This window comes from Poecilia formosa, unplaced genomic scaffold (assembly GCF_000485575.1).
Source record: "Poecilia formosa unplaced genomic scaffold, Poecilia_formosa-5.1.2 Scaffold31, whole genome shotgun sequence".
NCBI lineage: Eukaryota > Metazoa > Chordata > Actinopteri > Cyprinodontiformes > Poeciliidae > Poecilia > Poecilia formosa.
Window position 1 is genome coordinate 851,045 of NW_006799970.1, and position 21,589 is coordinate 872,633.

General features: G+C 38.5%; 1 protein-coding gene across 2 annotated transcripts in view; it reads right to left on the reverse strand.

The window, feature by feature from the left end:
• drd2a (dopamine receptor D2a) overlaps positions 1–16,741 on the reverse strand; it is a 51,035-nt gene extending 34,294 nt beyond the window's left edge. The window contains exon 1 of one of the 2 annotated variants that reach the window (XM_007549392.2): positions 16,236–16,741. The gene's annotated coding sequence lies outside the window, so the exon portion shown is untranslated. Of the gene's footprint in view, positions 1–15,201; positions 15,298–16,235 lie in introns of those variants that run through there. The other variant, XM_016670243.1, reaches the window with a different exon arrangement.
• Between the last annotated feature and the right edge of the window lie 4,848 nt (positions 16,742–21,589).

Genomic DNA, 21,589 nt, shown 5'->3' on the forward strand with positions numbered 1-21,589 from the left:
TTATTACCGGTCGACCCCAGCACTGATCTACGAGAGCAAGGGGGATATTATCAAGCTACGCTGGATGAGAGGCAGTTTAAAAAATATTTACATTAAAAATAGCATTTTTGCTTTATGTATAATTGTGGCATGTCTTGTGGAGTGGGAACTTTGCTCTATCACCTGAAATAACTCCCAAGTTACTGTGTGAGATCGTAACCAAAAGAGACTTTAATAAAATTAGTGGGGAACTTAAAAAACAATTACAAGGTGCAATTATTCTGCTACAGTGGTTCAAAACAGGTATTAATTTACCCAGCAATTATAACTATCCATTATCTAAACACATCAACCTTAATCACTTCATAATCCGCTCTTGGAAAATAAAGATGTTTTGTTTTCTCTGGAGCTCAACTAATTAACACCAGTGTACATTTTAACTAAAAAAAACAACAAAAAATATGATTTCATAGTTATCTTTTGTTAAATTGAGCCAGATTATGGCGAGGAGATTAACGCAAATTTTGATTAATCTCTTCTTTGATCGATTTACCAGTTAAAGCACCGTCCGATTCAGCACGTTTGTGAGTTGCGAACTGATAAAAGCCAGAGAAAACCAATTACCAATGTGTCTGTTTGCTCCAGAGTACAGATGACAGTTCTTTGTCAGCTTATTAAACCACATTACAATAAAACCCCCCACAATTAACAGATTGGCCTTCAGGTGTGACCTTATTTCAGGTAGAATTTCCTTTTCTAAAGCACAAGTAGTTGTACGACTAGAGATTAATATATTTATATAAATGTCTTTTTCATACTTTTGGCAGCTTTAGGTTGAAAGTAATATTCTAATTTTACCAACATGTTTCTTCTGAATGTAAGTTGTGAAAAATCCCCCGTCATTCAGAACATGATGCTTAATCAGAAGACCACTAGACGTTTTGGAGAAGTTTCGCTTTTTGTAAAACATGTTCAATGATATCATTAAAGAGCTGAAGTACACTGTGTCTGACACTGATATAATGGAGTCAATAATATTTTATTTTACCCTATGACAGCACGACAGCCTTTTCGCTCATCTGTTATACTATCAGTCAGAATCTCAGGTAAGAATGACTGATTTTGGTCAAAGTCAATGACTGTCCTGTGTCCAAGCGTCTGTCACAGAGACATGGTTCTGTGTTCCTGGAGAACCAGACAAAAATCAATGTAAAAGTGTAAAGTCCCTGTCTGCTGGCTGGCTGTGTAGGAGGTGGCTGCTATGACTTTTACAGAGCTGAAAATAAACCTGCTCATTCAGTGTACCAATTACTGTGTCATTATCCTGCCACTGCAATTATGGGTGCTTTTTCTCTGCACTCAACATCATGAAGGTGCCCCCCCCAAGTAAAACCCATAAAGGTGCATTTAGCTTTAAATGGAAGATGAATCCCTGTTAATTATATTTTCAGAGTGATGATTTTTTTTGTTTTGTTTTGTTTGAAAGGGACATGCAACGATCACAGTTTTATTTGACTGTTTTTGAGATAAATGTATTAAAAACTATATGATTGTAAAATATTTAAAATGTGCAGTGCTTTATCACCCTGATTCTGAAAATGCAAAGCAGCTTGTTTTTGAGTTGGGAAACTATTTGTTCATTTTACTGCTTTTCTCTCACAAAAAATGTCTAAAATGAGCTACAACCAGATTTTATCTAAAAAAAAACAATGTTTCCTGTGGGTTGGATGAATTTTAAAACTGGCCTGAAAAAAATGGCTTTAGAGTATTGTTGGATATAATAAGATGGAATGAAGAGGGTCAAGTGATCTAACACTAGCGCATGGCTGAGCTGGCAGCGGAGGAAGTCTCAGAGAGTGTGTGTGTGTGTGTGTGTGTGCGTGCGTGCGTGCGTGCGTGTGTGTGTGAGAGAGATAAAATGGCATTGAGCTACAAGTTATTACAAATGCACAGTTGAGACAAAATAATTCATAACCCTGCCAGATTAAGCTCCAAAATTATTTCTGTTGAACCAAGAAGATTGTTTTTTTTTCTGACGGGAAATAAGACATCTGTTTTTCAAAACAATCATAAAACACAGTAGTAGTTTTGAAACCAAGCCATGCAGGTTTTTGCATGTTTTAACTGGTATTTTGATGATGAACTCCAGGCCCACTGTCTCTCCCTAAGGATATTTTCTGTCATCCTTGTTGTACATCCTTTACACTGATCGCTGCAGGAGTTTCCATGACTACAGGCCTCTGCAAATTTAAGACTAAGTCCTTAAATTTGCAGATGATGCAGTTATTGTTAGTCTGCTGAATGGTAATGAGGACAAGCACTGATCTGTGGTGGGGGACTTTATCAAATGGTGTGATGAAGCCTAGTATACTTAATCACTGCAGAAAACAAAAGCTTCTCCTCCATTGGAAACCAAAATTGACAGTGTAAACAATGTGGAAGAATATAAATACCGTGGAACTGGTATAACGTAATTTTACAGCAACGTTTTTGCCTTTAAAGTGCAATTAACCTCCGTCTGAAAGCGAAGCAATGCCTCCGGCAAATGTTGCAAAATTCCAGCAAAGTGGGCGGAGCCAAGCGACACGGCCAAGTGCGGGGATGAGCGGGGGACTGTGATTAGGATAAAAGAAGCACTGTGGTCAACTTTTCCACTTTGTTGCTGTATTTATCGATTTTTCACATTCCTCTTGTGACTTTTTTTCAAAACAACTCATGACAAAACAAACGACTCTTATGGCAACAGCGCTCTGCAGCTCGGGTGCAGGCAGCCTGATTTAGCGAGCAGCCAGCCATTAGCCGCCATTAGCTTCTTCGGCGATTAATGCTCACCAATCTCCACAACACCGTTCACTATGCCAACTCCTGATGCGCCGTAGGATGGTCAGGGTAATTTTATACCCAAAGTGACAAAGTTGTACCAAGCTGTGTCACTGCAACCAACAGGAAAATTCAGCTGCCTAAGAACCATTTGACCGAAGAGGCTTGTGGTGCGATGGTGTAGCGATGTCCATTGTCTTACTGTTTCCATTTAGATCCACATAAATTCGACATCCATCCAAACAGCAGTAGAAAACTGTTTGCCTCTGCCTATTAACAACACCTGAACAGAATGATGGTTGACCTTAAATAACCCATCCCCCCCCATCAGACACTCAGAACTCAAAATTAAATACGCCCCCTGGTGGCGATAAACACCAAAAAGGATAAATGGCTCCTACAGATGGTTTTAGGCAAAATAATGCCAAACCAAAAGAATTACACAAAAATGTCCAAATTTGCACAGAAAGATAAAAATAATAACCAAAATGACTTATTTAGACATTATATCAGCAAAAAGAAAAAGTTGATTTGGGGGTGACTCACTTTAAAAAGAGCCTCCAAAGACTGTTGTTAAGTTGCAGGTTTTTTTTAGAACTTATTGTAACATTTTCCATCATCGCCTGGTCTGGAAATGTCACACTTAGGAAATAAAATGAAAAATAAATAAATAAATAACATAAAATAGCCATGTGTTTCCTATGCAATATCTTTATTAAATATATAAATGGGATGTTATTCTTCATGGATACTCGTGGACAGTGGCTTGCATATGAATGTTTGTCTTTATCTGAACAGACAGGAGAGGATTTCTCAGAATTTGCTTTGGGTTTATTGTACTGAAATGCACAATGATGAAATGTGATTGACACAGAGATGGAAAAGGGGGACAGAAAGGGAGAAATGTGTGGGAAATGTTTAAAGTGAAAGTGGGAGGTACGACTTCTTCAGCTAGAAGAAGCAGAAGGAGGTCGATGCACAGACCAGGCACCCAACTGTCTCCTTATAACTATGTTAGAAATAGCAAAATTAGAATTACAGTAATCAATGTTGTGTATTATTTCTGTAGCAGTGGGAATGTGGTGCTTTTCTGTATCAATTGGACAGTTATACATTTCTTACAGATTTTTTTATTATTATTTTTATTTAGCAAACACATCTCACAGAACTAAACATGTATCGCTCTAGCTCAGATATTTTTTTTCCCTAACAATAGGGCATATCACATTTTTTTATTGTAGGATGTGGGTTTGTGAATCTGAATGGAGTAAATCAATGACAGAAAACATGGTAGTGATGCCACGCATCCTACATGAATATTAGTCTTCACGCTAATATTAGCATTTTGGCTTATGCGTTAATTTCAACATACTGAATGGTACAGGTACAGTTTAGTCAACATGTTTCTGACTCACCACAGGTTATTGACTACATTGCAGCTTTCTTTAGCATTAATGCTAATTTTTTGCATCAGAAGGCTTGATTAAAAACCGACGGGCATACTTTGGCATGCCCCTCAAAATTTCTGCAGGAATTTTCTAGTTTTTTTACATACTCTTCAACAAGTTACAGTCTGTGGATGTGCAAACCTACCAAGAGGATAGGATATAGTGAAAGACTGGATCTCCACAGAGCTTTAATTTATTTCCTTGTTCCCAGGAGCTGGACTCCATAGAAACATTTCCCTTACAGGAAGTTTTTCCACTCCAGCATCAGGAGCTAGTTTACAAACAATGCAGTCAGTACTTTCTGTTTTAACCGGCCCCCAACATATCAACGACTCTAAAAGCCCACTTCACTTGCTTGGCAAACAGCTGCTTTTCTCTGGGGCCAGGCAGAATAACAGAAAACAGCCAGATTAATGCAATTGAAAATGTTAATGTTAGCTCGATGTTTCGTCTCAAATCAAAAACAATAGGACGGCTTGGTTCAATATTAAAGTTAAATTAGAAAGAGCAGGTGAGGAAAATGAGCTTACTGACTTTGCGCTTTCTTTTCTTGAGTTGCATTCCACGTTTTATTATTTTCAACCGAGGGTAAGAATGCAATTTGCAATGTTTTTTTCTGGATGTTTGAGACTCATTGACCATAACACTGAGCGGAGCAATCTTTGATGGACATTTCAGATTAGATTTTACGGAAACAATAAAACTTCTCAATCTCTTGGCATTATCTGGCAGCATGCTTCACTGATTTACAGATTTTACAGAGAGCTGGTTGCTATTATATCTTATGATTTCCTTTGTATGTCAAATTTTGGGGGTATTTTTTCAACCTAATAGAATAGCTTTGTATCAGGACGAACTAAGTGAATCTCTCCCAAAGAGCACTCTATGTGAAACTTGCTAATTAAAAAAGTTTCAGGACAGTTTCATTATGCAGAAAAGAGTCACAGCATTTACCCTTAGAGGTATTGCTGTTTTTGCACAATAATGTTTTATTGTTATAATCTATCTCTCACTGTAAATCTGGCACTTAAAACTAAAGGCTGTTTGTCCTGAACCATAGAAAATACCAAGGGTTCTCAAATATTTTTGTACTGTTCTTAATTATATGTAAAAGAACTTAACATTTTATGCACTTTCTGTAGTTTGAATAGCAAGGCAAACATTTGGGGGTGCGTAAACGCTTGACCACACAAAGCTACTTTCTAGAGCTGAAGTCTCCAGCTGGAGAACCACTCCTCTGGGCTTTCCCAGTCAGCTCCTCCAGACTAGCAGCAGCAACCTGGTAAATCTGCTGAGCTTATCATACAAACCACTTCTTAGTCCAGCGTCCCTAAGAACAGCTGCAAACGGCATAACGAAGGAACACTGTAGTGGTGACATGCTAACGGCGCAGCATCGGAAAAGACCAAGAACTTCTCAAAGAGGCAGAGGCCAACTTCAAGGCATAAAATTGCAAAATCAAATTTCTTTTGTCTTTGATGTACGCAGCACTTTTATAACAACTGAAGGTAACATGACTGTGCTATAAAATGGCACTATGTGCCAAGAAAATACATAATATATTCCTAAACCTGCACCTCAGAATTTTCATTTAACACATTTCACACATACATTGGAGCTGTCACATTGGAATGCAGGTGGAAAATGGTGAAAACAAATGGGATTAAATTGCGTCCAACCACAGCCCACATGAAGACAAAAGAAATGGATGAAAGAAAATAAAAGTCTAACTTAAAGTTTGAATCAAGACCGCATCAGGACTGACTCTGGCCTTAACAGCTGCAATAAAAACATCCACCCATTAGGATATAAATTGTTGGGCATTCACCCAGTGGAAGGAGAGGACAGGGATATTGGTAACAAGCCTCCATTGACCTCATTAGGTTCTAGAGAATCTCCAACTAAACAACGAGGTTTGTCTCTTGTGCACAGGACCTAAACAAACAGGCAAACACACACACACGTTCACACACCCACTCAGACAAACCCCTTGCCAGTTTTCCATTGCACATTGTGATCCACAAAGACGTGCAGGCAAGCAATGGATGCAGGTGTGTGGAAAAAGTAAATCAGCATGCACGGTGGCTCTGCCTCTGCTTTTTCCTCAATACTCAGAAGAGGCTCATAAGCTTCTTTAGCTCTCACGCTATCTATTTGGCTGCGGCTGTCTTGTGTACAGAATAAGTAAATAAAAGTAGGCTTCAAGCTTTTTTTATCTGTGTCTCAACTTCATTCACAGTCAAATCAGGCAGTTTATAATCTTGCAAGAATCCTAGTCGTAGCTTGATCGGGGCAGGATAAAATGTACGGAGGAAAAAACATCACACTTACCTTAAGTAAATGTCAAGAAAGAGGTGATTACACTTCCTCTCTGTATTTAATATGATTCAGTAATTGTCAGTATACCAACAATTTGTTATTTTATGCATAAATAATTTCAGATTAATGTAGTTTAACAAACTTCATAATGGAGATGGTCTGACCTGCATCAGTCCCAATATTGGGTGTTGATGTCAATGTGCCCAATCCATAAGGGCAGATCTGTTCACTCCAGTTCTATGCTTTGTGCTCTGACCAATGTCCTACTGTATTATTTATTTAAATTATATTTAGAATTCATAATTGCACTTTCTGAACCATTTGAAAGAAGAAGGTATGTTGCAGTTTAATTTTACGTTTGACCAAGGCAGTCAACCTACTGTTTCTGTCAGTTTCAGTTTCTTTATCATTTTTTTAACTTTACATTGTTCAGTCAGTGCAATTAGGAATATAACAACCAAATCAGAATTGTGATGGTTTTACATTTGACCTAGCTTATGAGGCTATTGGTGCATTTAAGTATGCTGTACTGCTGCAGAGTTATCAAATAAATTTATAATTCAGTACATTTGTGTCGGTGTTTAGAAAGGGAAATCTTTTAAGTAAATTTAGCACGGTTTTACTGCATCAGATAGAGATCTGCCATTACTAACCCTCAGATATCTGCATCATGTCAACACTACTAAGTGTATACATAAAACATCTCAGAAAACTGAATTTATGTCATTAAATATACTCAAATAATGAAACTCATGCACTCATCTACTACTTTGTTGTGGAAAACCTATTCAATTGCTTGTCAATATATACCATGAGTCCATCGATCACAAGGCAGTGACTCGTTGTGTAGAAAACTCCTGATTTAAGCGACTGAACTCACCATGTTTGTTGCTACCAGACGGGATCGTCTCAGTCTTATAGAAACTGTTTCTGGGCAGGTATTGTATGTGGGTTGGAATTTGTATCTATAATTATAAAATTTTATAATATCTATAAAATGGAGATGATGAGATGAGGGGAAAAAGGCGACAGGAGATAGGTTCTCTTTTAGCTGCTTGTTAGCTTATTTTGTAGCATACAGTGGGAATGGACAAAGCTACACTTTGGGTAATTTTCTCAAGGGGGCAAGTAAAGTCTAAGAAAAAACATGTGCCCCTTACTACCAAATGAGCATTGAATCAATGCCACAGCCTACCTGAGTACTGTTGCTAACTATGCCAGCAGCTTTATGATCACTTTACTGCTTTCATACCCATTAGGATTCTTGAATGAAGAACTGTGTAACCAAGGGTGAAAAGCTTCCGGTTTTTTATGATACAAAGAGTCTCTGATTATGTTCTGGACAACTGTCCAGTCAATAACTTTGTGAGCTAAGCTATGATAATAAAATAACCTTCTGTTTTAAAATTGTGTTCCTATTGTGAAACTATGTTGCATTAGAAAAACAATAATCTGGTTTATTTGGGATGTTTTTCGACTACTCACATGGGAAACGGCTAGAACTAGGGATGCAAAAGGTGTGGGCTGAGGAATCTTAACACTCATAAGAGGTGGCAGACCTGGAGGACAGTGCAAAGACTACTATCATAGCAGTAGAAGGAATAGACCCTTAGAACCATATTATCAATGTAGGGTTTACTGCAGCAGACATTGCCCAAGGCGTGAGCCATGCAAAGATCACCCAGCACACTGTAGTAAAGCGTAAGACAAACACCGAGATAGTGCACTCTGACAAGGCACAACCAAGTAGCAGGGATATGAGGGCCTCGTACGGCCTGGAAGTCCCACAAGTCCCGATAGGAGCTCGCCACAAATTAGCTGACAACAGCAGAGCTTAAAACCCTAACAGAGTTCATCTTCCAGACTGACAAGTAGCTGAGGGCAAACCAGCCAGACACAATGATGGTTGACAAGGAGCCGAAGAGGGCAGGTAAGACAGATGTGCCCATCCAAGCTTACAACAACAAGAAAGCTCAGACATAAAGTAGATAGAGCAACAACAACTGGGATGTGGATGAGAAATAGTTTAAATAATAATAATAATATCTTTAAGGCTCGTGAAACCAAGCAACACGTCTTTTAATGAATCCTATTGCTTGTTGAGGTAAACACATAAATGTTTCTCAAATACAAAGCATTGAGTCACAGAATCTGGGACTGATGCATAGGTTTGGGTCTGCCTGTTTGTCAGTTTGTGTATTTTTATTTTTTCAAATGTTTTTTTTTTTTCCTCTTCATTTGAGTGATTCTGGACTTAAATCCAATTAAAAAAAATTCAAAATCAATCAGAACAACTGAGTATTACATCAAACCTGCTGTAAATAATTAAATACAGAAATGCATCTATGTGAATATACTGTACAGCATATGCTCCTAGTGTTAGGGGATCCTTTTGGAAGAATTACAGCATAGCATGGATAATTAACCTCAGGTTGCTTTGAGTGAATCAGTCCACTGACAAACAGTTTGATGTAAAGAGTCACAATCCAACACGTCACTTAAGAGTCCATTTCCATTTGGTCTGACCAAGTAGGATGTACATACAAAAATGTTAAAAACAATTGTCATAATAAAGTGTTACGAAAGATCCATCTTAGAGTAATAACTTAGGGACACATCGTCCATCCTGGTCGTTGATCCAGATCTCATGCCAGTGTTAGCCAACACCAAGTCCTGCTGGAAACTGAAGTGATCATTTTCATAGGGCTTGTCAGGGGAACCATGAAGTGAACACCGTCACATAGACGACTATGTGACTTTGGACATGGAAAAGAAAGAAACACAGCGGACAAACACCAGCAGCTGACATGGCTCCACAAATAATTATTGATTGTGGAAACCTCACTCTGGGTCTCAAGCAGCTTCAATTCTATTAGCGTAGCACAATTTTTTTAAAAGATTGTGAAGGCTTTCGTTGCCTTTATTTGAAAGTAGCCTGACAGGAAAGAGGGTAATGAGAAAGGGGGAAGACATGCGGCAAATGTCGCCAGGGTGGGAATCAAACCTGCAACCACCACGAGGACTAAGGCCTCCTTATGTGGGTCTTGCTTTGCCCCTGCACCACCACAGCACCCCATCAGGGTAGCACAATTTCAGGAAAATATAATCATTTCAATAAGTTTGTTAACATGGCGTATTAAACATTTCTGATCTTGTTTCTAGCTCAGGAGAAGCTAAACACGGAGAACTTAACAACTGTTTATGATACATCTGTGTGTCAGAGACTGTCTGCTGGAGAACTATCAAATCAGCATTGTCCCCATTATTCTGGCCATAATATACAATCACTTTATTTCTAATTATTGGTCATCTAACTTTCTATAAAACTGAATTTTGGGTATGCATTAGCTGTAAGCCACATTCAGAAACATAAAAATCAAAGTTTGAAATGAATCACTCTCTCTTTGATGACTCCAATAAATATAATGAACTAGATGAATATGAATAAATTACAGGAATATATTCAATAAGCTAGGTTACTCTCTAGCTTATTGAGATGCACAAATGTTTTGGGGGGGGGTTTGTCACTACAAAATTAACAAAATTAATTCCTGCAAGAAATAAACTAACAATGAACCAAAACAGCTGTTTCCACCTCCATTTTATTACCTCTACCACGAGGAAAAGCTCAGTTTTTGGTCGCCAGGCTAATAAGATCACCTGAGAATTTATTTGTCATTGTCTCTAAAGCCACCAGAGATAACTATTTTAGGAATAAAACTACACTCAGCAAGCTAAAAAATATATGTTTTTATGAACCACTCCGGTACATAATGGATCTTTCTATCTCTACAATGAAACAACCCGCTAACAAACATGTTACAGAAAATGCCCAACTTCGCATACTTCTAGTTTTTGCAAACTGAAATAGTTATTACAGTTCTAATTGTTTGGAAGACGATATCTAGATGTTTGTTCGTCTCCTGAAGCAGCCATGTGTCCCTTCCTTCTCTGCTCTCTCACTAATTCGGCGAGCAACCATGAAATCTATATCAGACAGACAAAGCAATACGGTTAGGCTGTGCCAAGCATGAAAGCAGAAGATTGGTTATTTTTCAAAGAGGTCGAAGCTACTTCTGTAACCAGGACTGATCGACTTGATAAAATGTATCGAATGTGGTTTTCCTGATTGTGATTGATTGTGGTTCTGTTAAAAGCTTGGCTATATTCAGACCTTAGTGAAGCAGATACAGAAGGATATGTTGAGAAAATAATTTATTAAAGCTTGGACCAAAAGGTCATAAAGGATCTTGGATTGCTCTTAAGACATGACAGTCACGGGTGGTTAGGGAAAATGTCACGGAAGGAGCTGTTTCCTTTTTCTTTATTATTATTTCACAGTGCTTTTGAGAGGGGAACATTTTTCATTGTGATGCATGTTTGTTGTCACGCTCCTATGAAATCTGACACATCACCATCCAGGAGGGTGGTCACTATTTGACCCCCTCCTTAACCCTTTCATGCATAGTGGTCTCTTCAGTGGACAGCTGTTTAAAAGCTATTTTCTTGTGCTTCTTGTGGATTTTTATGTTATAAATGCACACAGACCACTGAAGTGGACACTAATGCATCACAAAATACACCATCATCTACTGGCCATCAGCTGCAGATGCAAGAAATTGTTTTTGTTAAATCCAATATGGCCGACAGACAGAAAAGCATGCCAACCGACCCGGTCCCTCCTTCTACTGTAGACGATTCTTACAAGTAAAAAAATATATTATGACGTCAGATAACCCCTAAAGAACAATACTACTGATGTGTTTTTCAAATAACAACTTTGTATTTGGAGAAAAATACAAATGATGACCTAAAAAAAATAAAGTCTATATATATTTTTTTACTATTTTTTTTTTCCTAACTTTTTTTATGCCTTAAGAAAATAAAAAAAAATTGGGGAAAAAATCCTGACACAAAATATCATAATTCATGCATGAAAGGGTCAAATTAATCGTTTGATTTTCACCCTGTGATGGATGGAGCAGGAGATGAGCTTGTAGCCCATCTCCTGCTCAACGGCTGACATTACTATTAACTTTCCTAAAACCAAACACTTTAACATAACTCTATCAAGAGAGCCAGAAAGGGACGTCAAAAACGCAGTCAGAATTATGCCAAAGCTTGTTAGTGGCAGCAGAAAGCATCTGTTAACTTTTCACCAAAAATTGTTGGAGATGTAACAGAATTTACAGAAAGTATTTTGCCCTTGTATATGTGAGTTTCTTTTTTTTACTGTTTATGCTTTTTTCACATTTGAATTGAACTGGTTATCAAACTTATTTTAATACCAGGCGACCTAAGTAAACACAAAAACAGTTTTCTAATGATCACAGTGAGACCATGTCAAACAACATGGCCCCAATGTGCCAAAGTAATTGCCTCCTAAAGGTATTGCCTGGTTCTTTCATCCCTGATGGAAACAACTGCCAACATTTACAATTTGGTTGAATAAAACTACTTCAGTGAGAAAACCTGAACCAAAATTCCTCCACACAGATGCATTGTGTTTATTTGTTATTGATATAACAACTTCCCTAATGCTCTGAAACATTAAAATGTGAAATGAAAAAGCAAAACCAAACAAATGTATAAATGTCAATTCATTTCTTCGTGGTACTGTGAGCCTGTATGAATAACTTTGGCCTTGTAAAGAATGGAAAAGGCTAAATTAATTTGTACTTGTGCGTTCCATTATTGTTTTTTAAATCAGTCATGATCATTCAACACAGAGCAGAAAGCTAAAAACTAATTTCTGACGACTATTCATGACCCTGAGTATGTAAAGTGACACTTCTAATGAGTGGTCATTTCTACCTGTAAACACTCGCTTAGAGGGATTACGTATTGGGTAAACCTCTTATGGACTTCAGATGTTGGGGACCTGCTGGTAAAATTGTTTTTAAACTATTCAGATAAAGTCTTGAATGGTCAACGTCTTCATGTTTCAAGGCATTCAGAGCCAACAGCAAGATAACAGGGAAGGATTTTTACTCTCCTGGGAATTTCTGTTCCTTCTCTCTAGGTTTGCTATTAATCCTCATCCCATCGCCTCTGCTTAATACTCATCTCGACACTTCCACAACAACGCGTCCCTTTTTATTGGTCCAGATTGTTCATTAGCAGTTCCCCCGGTGGTGACCTCGGACGAGTTTTTAAGACGTCACCTCTGAATTTATATGAAGCTCTTTCGTGTCTACAGCCAATTAGGGCATTTTGAGCTTTCCTGTGCGCGTCGGCGTTGTGTTTCTGCATTTAACACACACGTGCAAATATGATCGCAGTAAAAGCTGTGATGTGTACCAACAGAGACACTTGACTGTCAAACATTTTCACACTTCTCATGAGAAAATTGGGTGGATACCAGTGTTCACCTTAGCAGAGGACTGTTACAATAGAGAGTAGGCAGGTCTATTGTTATTATAAGCACCTACAGTTTTAACTGAATTTTAAATGGGCTGTTTGTGTTATTGTTTTTTCACTTCGGTAGCGCACTGTTGCGGTAAAAGCTATTTTTATCTGTTTTAATGGTTAGTCTGTTTCACACATGTGTGTGTCACACTGAGGAACTGTTGTGATAAATTCTATCTAGCAACATATGCTCCACAAAAAGTGCAGAAATGTAAGAATAAGAGCAAAAAGCACCTTAACAGTAGCATAAAATCAATCCTGAACACTCCTGAGGTGGCAAAGGTGTTTTTGTACACTAAAAAGAGCAACATAAGATACTTGTAATAAAAATATAAAAGTCGACTTTCCTCACCACACAACTGTTATGTGCAGCACAACAAGCTCATAATAGAAAGTTCACTGGCTTTTTAATCTAGCCATTCATTGTCAAAGTGTTGTGCAAAGAATCCCAGGAGCAAACACACAATACAAACTTCAGGAAGGAAGACACCAGGTCAGGATTTGAATCAAGGACCTTCTGAAAGACATGCAGTAGTGCTAGCAGCTGCACCACTGTGCAGACTTCGAGGAAGTCCATCATCCAATAGTTAGAAGAGAATGAAAAAACTGCAAACCAAAAGATATCCACCTTTAGTGGCATGCCTTGCAAAGAAACATTAACCAGTAAAGCGTTTTTGCAGTGAGACATCTTTTAGCTAAAGACGTTTGAACAAAACAGTGTGACGTCGCGTCACTGGTGACAGAACGGGCTTAGGCAGCTTTCTGTTAGCTTGAAAAACAGGCAAATCCGAGTACATATTTTATTTGCTCCGGCAGACTGCAGCTGGCCCTCACTCGGTTCAAACGGATTTCCGCTTTGTGCTGGGCAAGCAATCACGGCGGTTTATCTAATACTTGAGGGGGGCTTGAAAAGATAGCACTGTACATTGAGGCAGTGCTGAAGCGAATAATCCTGCGCTTCATCGCACACGTTGTTACTCTGATTGGCTGCAGGTCTTTTCATTTTTGTCCAAAGGAGTTTTAGTCGGCAGCAGATACCATCCGCTGGAAATTGAAAATTAAGACAGAGGACGTCCAAGCTCATTTTGAATTGTCTAGTGATGCCAGGCAAGCTTTCTGGACTATTTTATTCTCGAAGGCTTATACGTCTCAACTTTAAAAGCTTTACTTGTACCAGCACAAACCTGACCCAATTTCTATCATACACAACTGTTTGCCAAGTCCATTTGTGATGTACATGAAGCTGTTCATGTGTCAATTTAAATATTAAAGCTGTGTTAAAAACCAAAAGCCCTTTGAGCAAACACCTAGTTTTTTTTTTGTGTGTGTGTGTTTTGTTTTTTCTTTTCAATGAGCTGGCCACTTTTAGGAACAATAGCTTGTCACTGTGGTTTGCTGGAGTCCCAAAGCTTTAGAAATGCCCTTCTAACCCATTCCAGAATCTCAGAGGACAATGCGTTTGTTTTTCATTTGTTCTGCGATTTCTTTCAAACAGGGTGTGATGTGATGCTTTTTAAAAATATTTTAAGGGAACTTCACGCTATCTGACACTTTGTGTTTAAGTGGCTTAGAGATTTCACCTGTTAACAGGTAATCAAGCCTGACCTAAAATTAAGCCAAACAATGTGGTTAATCGCAGTTACCTCATGATTTGTCAAGGGAGGCAATTATTTTTTCTGCAGAAGGGCAAGTCGGTGCGGAGAGCTGGTTTCACTTAAGAAATTAATCATCATTTAAAAATTGTACTTTCCATTAGCTTCCTATTACCCTCCTCAGACACTAAATTGTGTTCAAAAACAGAATAAATGTGTAGCAGGGCACCTTTTATAATGTTATTTTACATGGTTTAAAAGTACTTTTGTAATCAGCACTGGGTCGAAAACGTAAATCCTCTATAAGGGCAGTAATTAACAACTCAAACAGAAACTGAATTTTTACCCTCTCTTTAATTCTTCTTCCTAAGAGGGCAATTCTTGAAAGCATTCATGTCTTGACAAGAACTGCATCAGGCTGCTCAGTTGAAGCTGTTTTGTTCGCAAAGGAGAGTAACAGATAAGAGACAGGAGTGGGTAGAATTCAATATTTGTCTGGGCGCTGTCACCGGATAAACACCGAACACACGCACGCACACGCACACACACACACACGCATATACACACACACACACACACACACACACACACACAGGGCGCAAGGAGCCAGTCTCAGCTTATCCCCTGGTACTTACCTGAAAATGCTTTCGCTGAGATTAGAAGATGAATTCCCTGTGTTCAGAAAGCATTGAAATTAGGGTTTTGTCATTTATTGGGGGAAGAAAAGTCTTACAGCATCTGCACTAGTTTCCCAAACTGGTTCTACTGCAACCTAAACTGTGCAGACCAGAATACTGGCAATGGACAAATTCTGCTCAAAAGCACATTCCAGTTTTAAGGAGCGAAGGGGGAGGTGATGTGGGTATGATTAGAGCCTTTAAGAGGATGGCATAATTATGGAAAAATATCTAACATAAGAGCTATTTTACTGTTAAGAGAAGAACCTGGATGTAGGTTTCCATGCAATTAAACATACTCAAATGAAATCAATTAAAAAAAAATATATATATATATATATATATATATATATATATATATATATAATCTTGACAGTAATCACAAGTTGTTCTGAGGGAGCTGCAAAATTAAACTATCAATTTATTTCCTTCTCATTTATGTAGCCTTCTGCCTCCAGCCTGTTAAAACCTGCCCTCGGCTCAGAGTGGGCACCAGGGGGGAGGTTGCGCAGTCGGAGCAGCTCTCACCTGCCCGCCGCAGAGTCTCTCTGTCTCTGCGGTGCTAAGGACCCGCTACCCCTGTAGTAAGAGTCCAGCTCTGATTGCCAGCTGGGAACAAGCAAAGGGTGGGGAGGCAGGCTTAGGAGAAGAAGAAGAAGAAGAACAAGAAGTAGAAGAAGAACAAGAAGAAGAAGAAGAAGAAGAAGAAGAAGAAGAAGAAAAACCCTCGAAGTCCTGGATCAGCACAGAAAATTACCTAAATGTTTCCTCTCGGTATCGCATCCAGCAAGAGTCTGTCTTTGAAGCAGCACTTTCATCCAAATTCCCACCTGAACCGTCAGTGCGCTCACTCATTCACAGAAAACGGAATTTTGCAAGAGCAAGATGAAAGGTTCATCAAAGCAGCCTTTGTTAAATGTATGTTTGTTTTTTTAAGTTTTGTAGCGACAACAACGTTTGGAGCACAAGAAAAAACAAGAAAACTATCTTACCTTCACGCCATAAGTTTGATCGAATCCTTTATAAAGGCACCGAGAAATAAATCCAAAGAAGTCCAGTTAGCTCCCTCTGTATCTTCTATTTGCTTTGCACATTTTTACTTTCAACTTGAACGACCCGGATCGGTAGTGCGTCAGTTTGAGTGCGATGCATTTAGTTCAAGCTGATCCAAAAATGTGCCAAAAAAAAAAAAAAAATGCTCTGCCGACAATGTTTTCAAATTGCTGGAAAATTGGTCTCTCTTTTTTTTTTCTTTTTTTTTCTTTTTTTTTTGTTACGTAAGTCTAATGTCAACCGAAGATTGTTTTTCTTTAATCTCGGAAGAAGTAGAGCAGACGTTGAAACTGTGAGCGCGATGCGTGAGTGTCCAGGAGCTTTACGCACGCAGCGGAGTTACCTTCGGTACTGATGGAGGCGGGAGACGAGGGGACTGTGAAGAAGTGTGGGAAAAAAAATCAAGGCGGGGTTACATCTGTTTAATCCACCGCGGGGAATCATGCTTCTGTGAATGTCACCGTCGTGGGAGACTCTGTTCCTAATGTTTGTTTCAGACTCTCCAAGCTGGAGTGTGCGCCGCTTTTACTCCTCATAGATAGGAAATTCAAGCATGTATTTAAAGCATTTTCTTTTTTTCTTTTTTTTTATAGATTCTTAATACACTTGTGCTGACGGTGTGAGAGCAGCTCCTCATCAGGGTCACAATTAAGACAGATCAGCCAGTATCTCAACTTCTAAGTCCTCAAGAAAAGGATATTCGGCCAGTATATTCAAATATTTTTTTGAAAAGTTAATTTATTTCAGCAGTTCAGCTGCACAGATTAATTACATATTTTCAAATCTAAATTCCTGTTGTGAGGATTTTCCATGTACATCAAATGAAAACAGCATTTAATATAAGAAGACTGTCAAATCACTAAAATAAACATTTTCAAAACTGAAATATATGTTTGATTAGATTCAAAGCTTTTCACAGACTCATAACATTAGGTCTGGATTTTGACTTCTCCGTTATTGTGCATGAATCTGATTTTAATGATTCCACAGTCGCTCTTACAGTTTGTCTGAAGGTACAAATAATTTGCAACCCCTAACATGTTTTTTTTTTGTTTTTTTGTTGTTTTTTGCTTTCACCATCTTCCTTTCACGTTTACTGCGACTTAAGGCAAACCTGTTGTGTCTTTCTTTCAACAATGACATTCTTCTTGTCACTCTCCCAAACCCTGTTGAAAGGCTCCTCTACCTTAGCTTTCTGTAGCTCCTCCAAAGTTACCAGTGGTCGCTAATGGTTCCTTTCCTCGCCTTGCCTTTGTGTCAGCTTAGGTGGACGGTCACGTCTTCGTACGTTTGCAAGTGTACCGTACTTTTTACAAAATGATATTAAATGTCACTCGGTGAAATGTTCAGAGCTTGGATATTGGTTCGTAACCCAACACTGACTGCTTTGTCCTGTTAATTACATTCCTCATTCTTCATGATGGTGTTCATGTATTACTGTTCTTCATTAACTTAATGAAGTTTGTCGTACCGTCAATATGTTCGGCCTTTTCGAGGGGTGTGAATGCTTGAGGAAGGTCATCGCAGTTACTCGGCTGTTAATCTTTGTTACTGCGAATGTAAATGACAGACTGCAGCGTGAGAAAACCAGCTGTGTCGTCCGAGTCCAGCCAATAAAACAACACAAACTTGTTTTTCATAATCACATCATACATGCATTTGAGGACAAATTTGATACAGACACCAGCTTTGCTACGTGTTGATGTTCCTTTTTTATGCCCCAGGCAGGTTTCATCCCATCCAAGGTCCTGCTTTCCATTTGCTGGGTGAAGCTCCACAGTTTTTGGCTCTGCTTGTATAGATGTTTGAAAAACAATTAAATACACTGATATTTTATTGCAGAAGTATAATCTAAAAAATTTGAGAAAGATTTTGCCTTAATCTTGGGTGCCTTTTTTACATATTTATATCAGTTAGAGCCACATTAATTGAAGCCCTTGCTGTGATTACTCTGTGTGACCCCATTGTGCCACCAGGACAGCTCTTAGTGTTCTCCTATAACCTTTGAAAGCTGGAGCATGCAGCGAGAGGAGTCTTTGACCATTCTTCTTTGCACAACCTTTGTCTCGTGTGTAATTTAGTCCACCCCACAGCATTTCCATAGCATCCACACCTGCATGGGCATGAAAAAATGTTGATTTTGTGCGTTTCTGTGATGATTTGTTCATATATTCTGGATTATTACCCAACTACCAACTTATAAGGCCAGAACTCGCTACGTATAGTTTTATTGACGTCTGGAAGTAAACATGCATTGTTCAGACCCCGTCTCCCTGATACACACTAAATGAATGCTCTCAAATGAAAAGTAGTTTTTGTTTTTCAAAATAAATGTGACAAGATTATGCCACTGACTCATTGTTTGTCTTTTCCAAGTATGCCAATATTTGCTAATGCCACTGAACACAGAGTGTCACGCCAACAAACACAGTCGTATTAGCAAATATTCTTGTTGGAAAAATGGTGGGAATCAGGATCCGTTTGTGAAATGTCTTCAGTAAGAAAGAACTGACGAGTTGTAAATTACAGGACACGTGTGTAACATAAGGAAAAATTAACCACAGAATGAAGACCGAAGAGACGGATAGACCATAATGATCGTTTTTCTCCTGATGAAACATCAGATTAGAGACACAAGCGGAGCTCTGATAATTGCCTCTGCTGGAGGCAGGTCTCACGAGGACCAGCTTTTCTCACTTCAGTGCTCCTGTAGGGGGAAATTCAGACAGAGGACCAGAGTTCAGTGCCTGCGTACGACTGATGTACACAAACATATCCTGAAATGCATATCTGCAACTGCACAACTAATCGTGGGAGCCACAAACATATACATCCGCTAAATGTCACAGAATGTAATTGTTTTTATGTTGCTGCCAATAAGTCACAGAAAATGTATTACTACTTAATTTGTCCTGTTCTGCACAACCAATTCCAGACTCTAAAAAAAACAAAAAAAACATTGCACTCCAATGTACTTATTTATTCAAGAAATGATCCACATATCTGTATGCGATCTCGATGTTCTCTGTTCAACCTGGGATTGTAGGTGCAAGCTAGAGCGATGCATAGAGAGGTAGAGCTGCCTGCACTCTGAGGCTGTCTTGAGGTTTCTGGCTTGACATGAAAGCAGACCTCACTGCAAAAAAAAAAATTCACAGTTCCTTCTTTTACACAAGCAGACACACACTCCAGACAGTGGTCCTGGAAGTGAATCGCATTTTACGCACCAGCAGTCAGCGCTCTAAAGCCGGCCTTATCACATAAAGAATTTATAATACCACGACTGGTTAGCACCAAGTATGGCTCTGTGACATCTTGAGTTTGAAATTTTGGCGTGTTCCCTGGCTTGAGCTTGTACTGTAAGCTGATGCGCAGTCGGGGGAGAAGAAGAGGTGAGGACAAGGAGAGTGTTGGCATGAGCGTCTGTTTTAAGAGGACAGCCGTGACAATCAAGAAGGACTTTTGAGTGAGACTCCCAGGGAAAACTACGGGAAAGAACGTTCAGCTGTGGCTTACGTCACTTTTCTCATCCAAGAGAGGACCTTTTTTTTTTTTTTTTTAATTTTCATAAATTTCTCTTTGTGGGAAATTCCATCATCATCCATCATCCTCTACGTCACCCGCTGCACTTTTTCAAACGCATAACTGGAGCACATCCACGCGTCGTGGCAAACCGCGGCTCAGGTGCTGCTCTGTGATTTATTCCTCCAAATCCTCCACATGCCAAAGCTGTCTTTGGATAAAATGCTGGAGCTGCAGGCAGGCCAGCACTTTGCATGGTTACTGTAGCATTACAGTTTGTGAGTGTGCGCATGAATGGATGAGTGAGACCACAGTGAAGCGCTTTGGTTCATCTATGGTAAATAATAAGAAAGAAAAACATCACAACTCAAGTTACTTTCTGGTTTCGTATTTAGCGTAAGATTAAACCCAACTGCAGGGCAACATTCTGTATGTATTTTGTGTGGATTTTTAACATTGCAGTGATTATTGGACAGAATAATACATTTTGTCAAAGACATCTCTACTACAATTTGTTAAGGCATAAATATTTAGTGATTCCCTATTGCTACAGTTCATGTAACATTAGAGGCATTTGGTTTCCCTTTAGCAATACTAAAAATTAAGAGCAGAGTTCACCCACCATGTCAAAGCGCAGAGATAGCTAAAGTGATGCTTCAAGCCTCTTTGCGTACTGACTTTAAATGAAAATTATTACAGTGGAAATGAACCAAAAACAGGAACAATGGTTGCCATAGATGCAGCAGCACCAACACTGTGTTAGGATTAGCTAACGCAACATAAAAACAACAGGAAAGTCAATTCAAGTTATCAACTTAATCATAGACAAGATAGGAACCAAACCATAAGAAAACACAACACAAACTCAAGATTCGTCAGTCTGATTTATTATTATTAATAATAATAATAATAATAATAATAATAACAATAATAATAATAAATTTAATTTATAATGCACTTTCCATTAATAGAAATCTCAAAGTGCTACATGGTTCATCTAAAAACATAAAATCAACAATCAAAAACAATAAAAAAAAGACTGTCAAATAAAAGTGGAGAAGGCTTGTCTAAAGAGGAAAGTTTTCAAGCCAGTTTTAAAATCGGACAATGATTGCGGGGCTCTCAAATAGTCCGGGAGAGAGTTCCAAAGATGAGGAGCAGCCACAGCAAATGCTCGATCACCCATAGTCCTTACTTTTTTTTTGTTTCAAAAACCACAAATTTAAAATTATTATATTTATCCACCTTCCATCATAGCTTGAGCATTGGAAAATTTAACTGCTTAATTAGATAAGTAGATTATCATAATGTTGATGTTTCTCCGTTTTAGCACACCTGATTTAAATGAGCAGGTTCCAAAGAAATGTTGAGATCAGCTGCAGAGATTAGTCGATTTGAATCAGGAGTTGAAGAAGGAACTCGTCTCCCACACTTGAAGATGACTGGATGAAGAAAATACATGGAGTTATCCAGATCCTGTTCCTTATGGTTGTGAGTAGATCAAAAAGAACTACAACTAAAGTGTCAAAAACATTTGACACCAAAATGTACAGAATTGTCATTTTTATAAACGGCCCAAAGTGAAAGACCCGTTTTATGTTTTGTTATTGTTAGCTACATTAGATATTCCAGGCTAATTAATTGGGCAGCATGACAAATGTAAATATTATTTAATTTGTCTTTGAGGTTACTTGAGTATTTTTTTTAAACTGAATTGAACTGAAAAGAAAAAAATCTGATGAAATTATTCCTACATTTTTCATTTTTATGA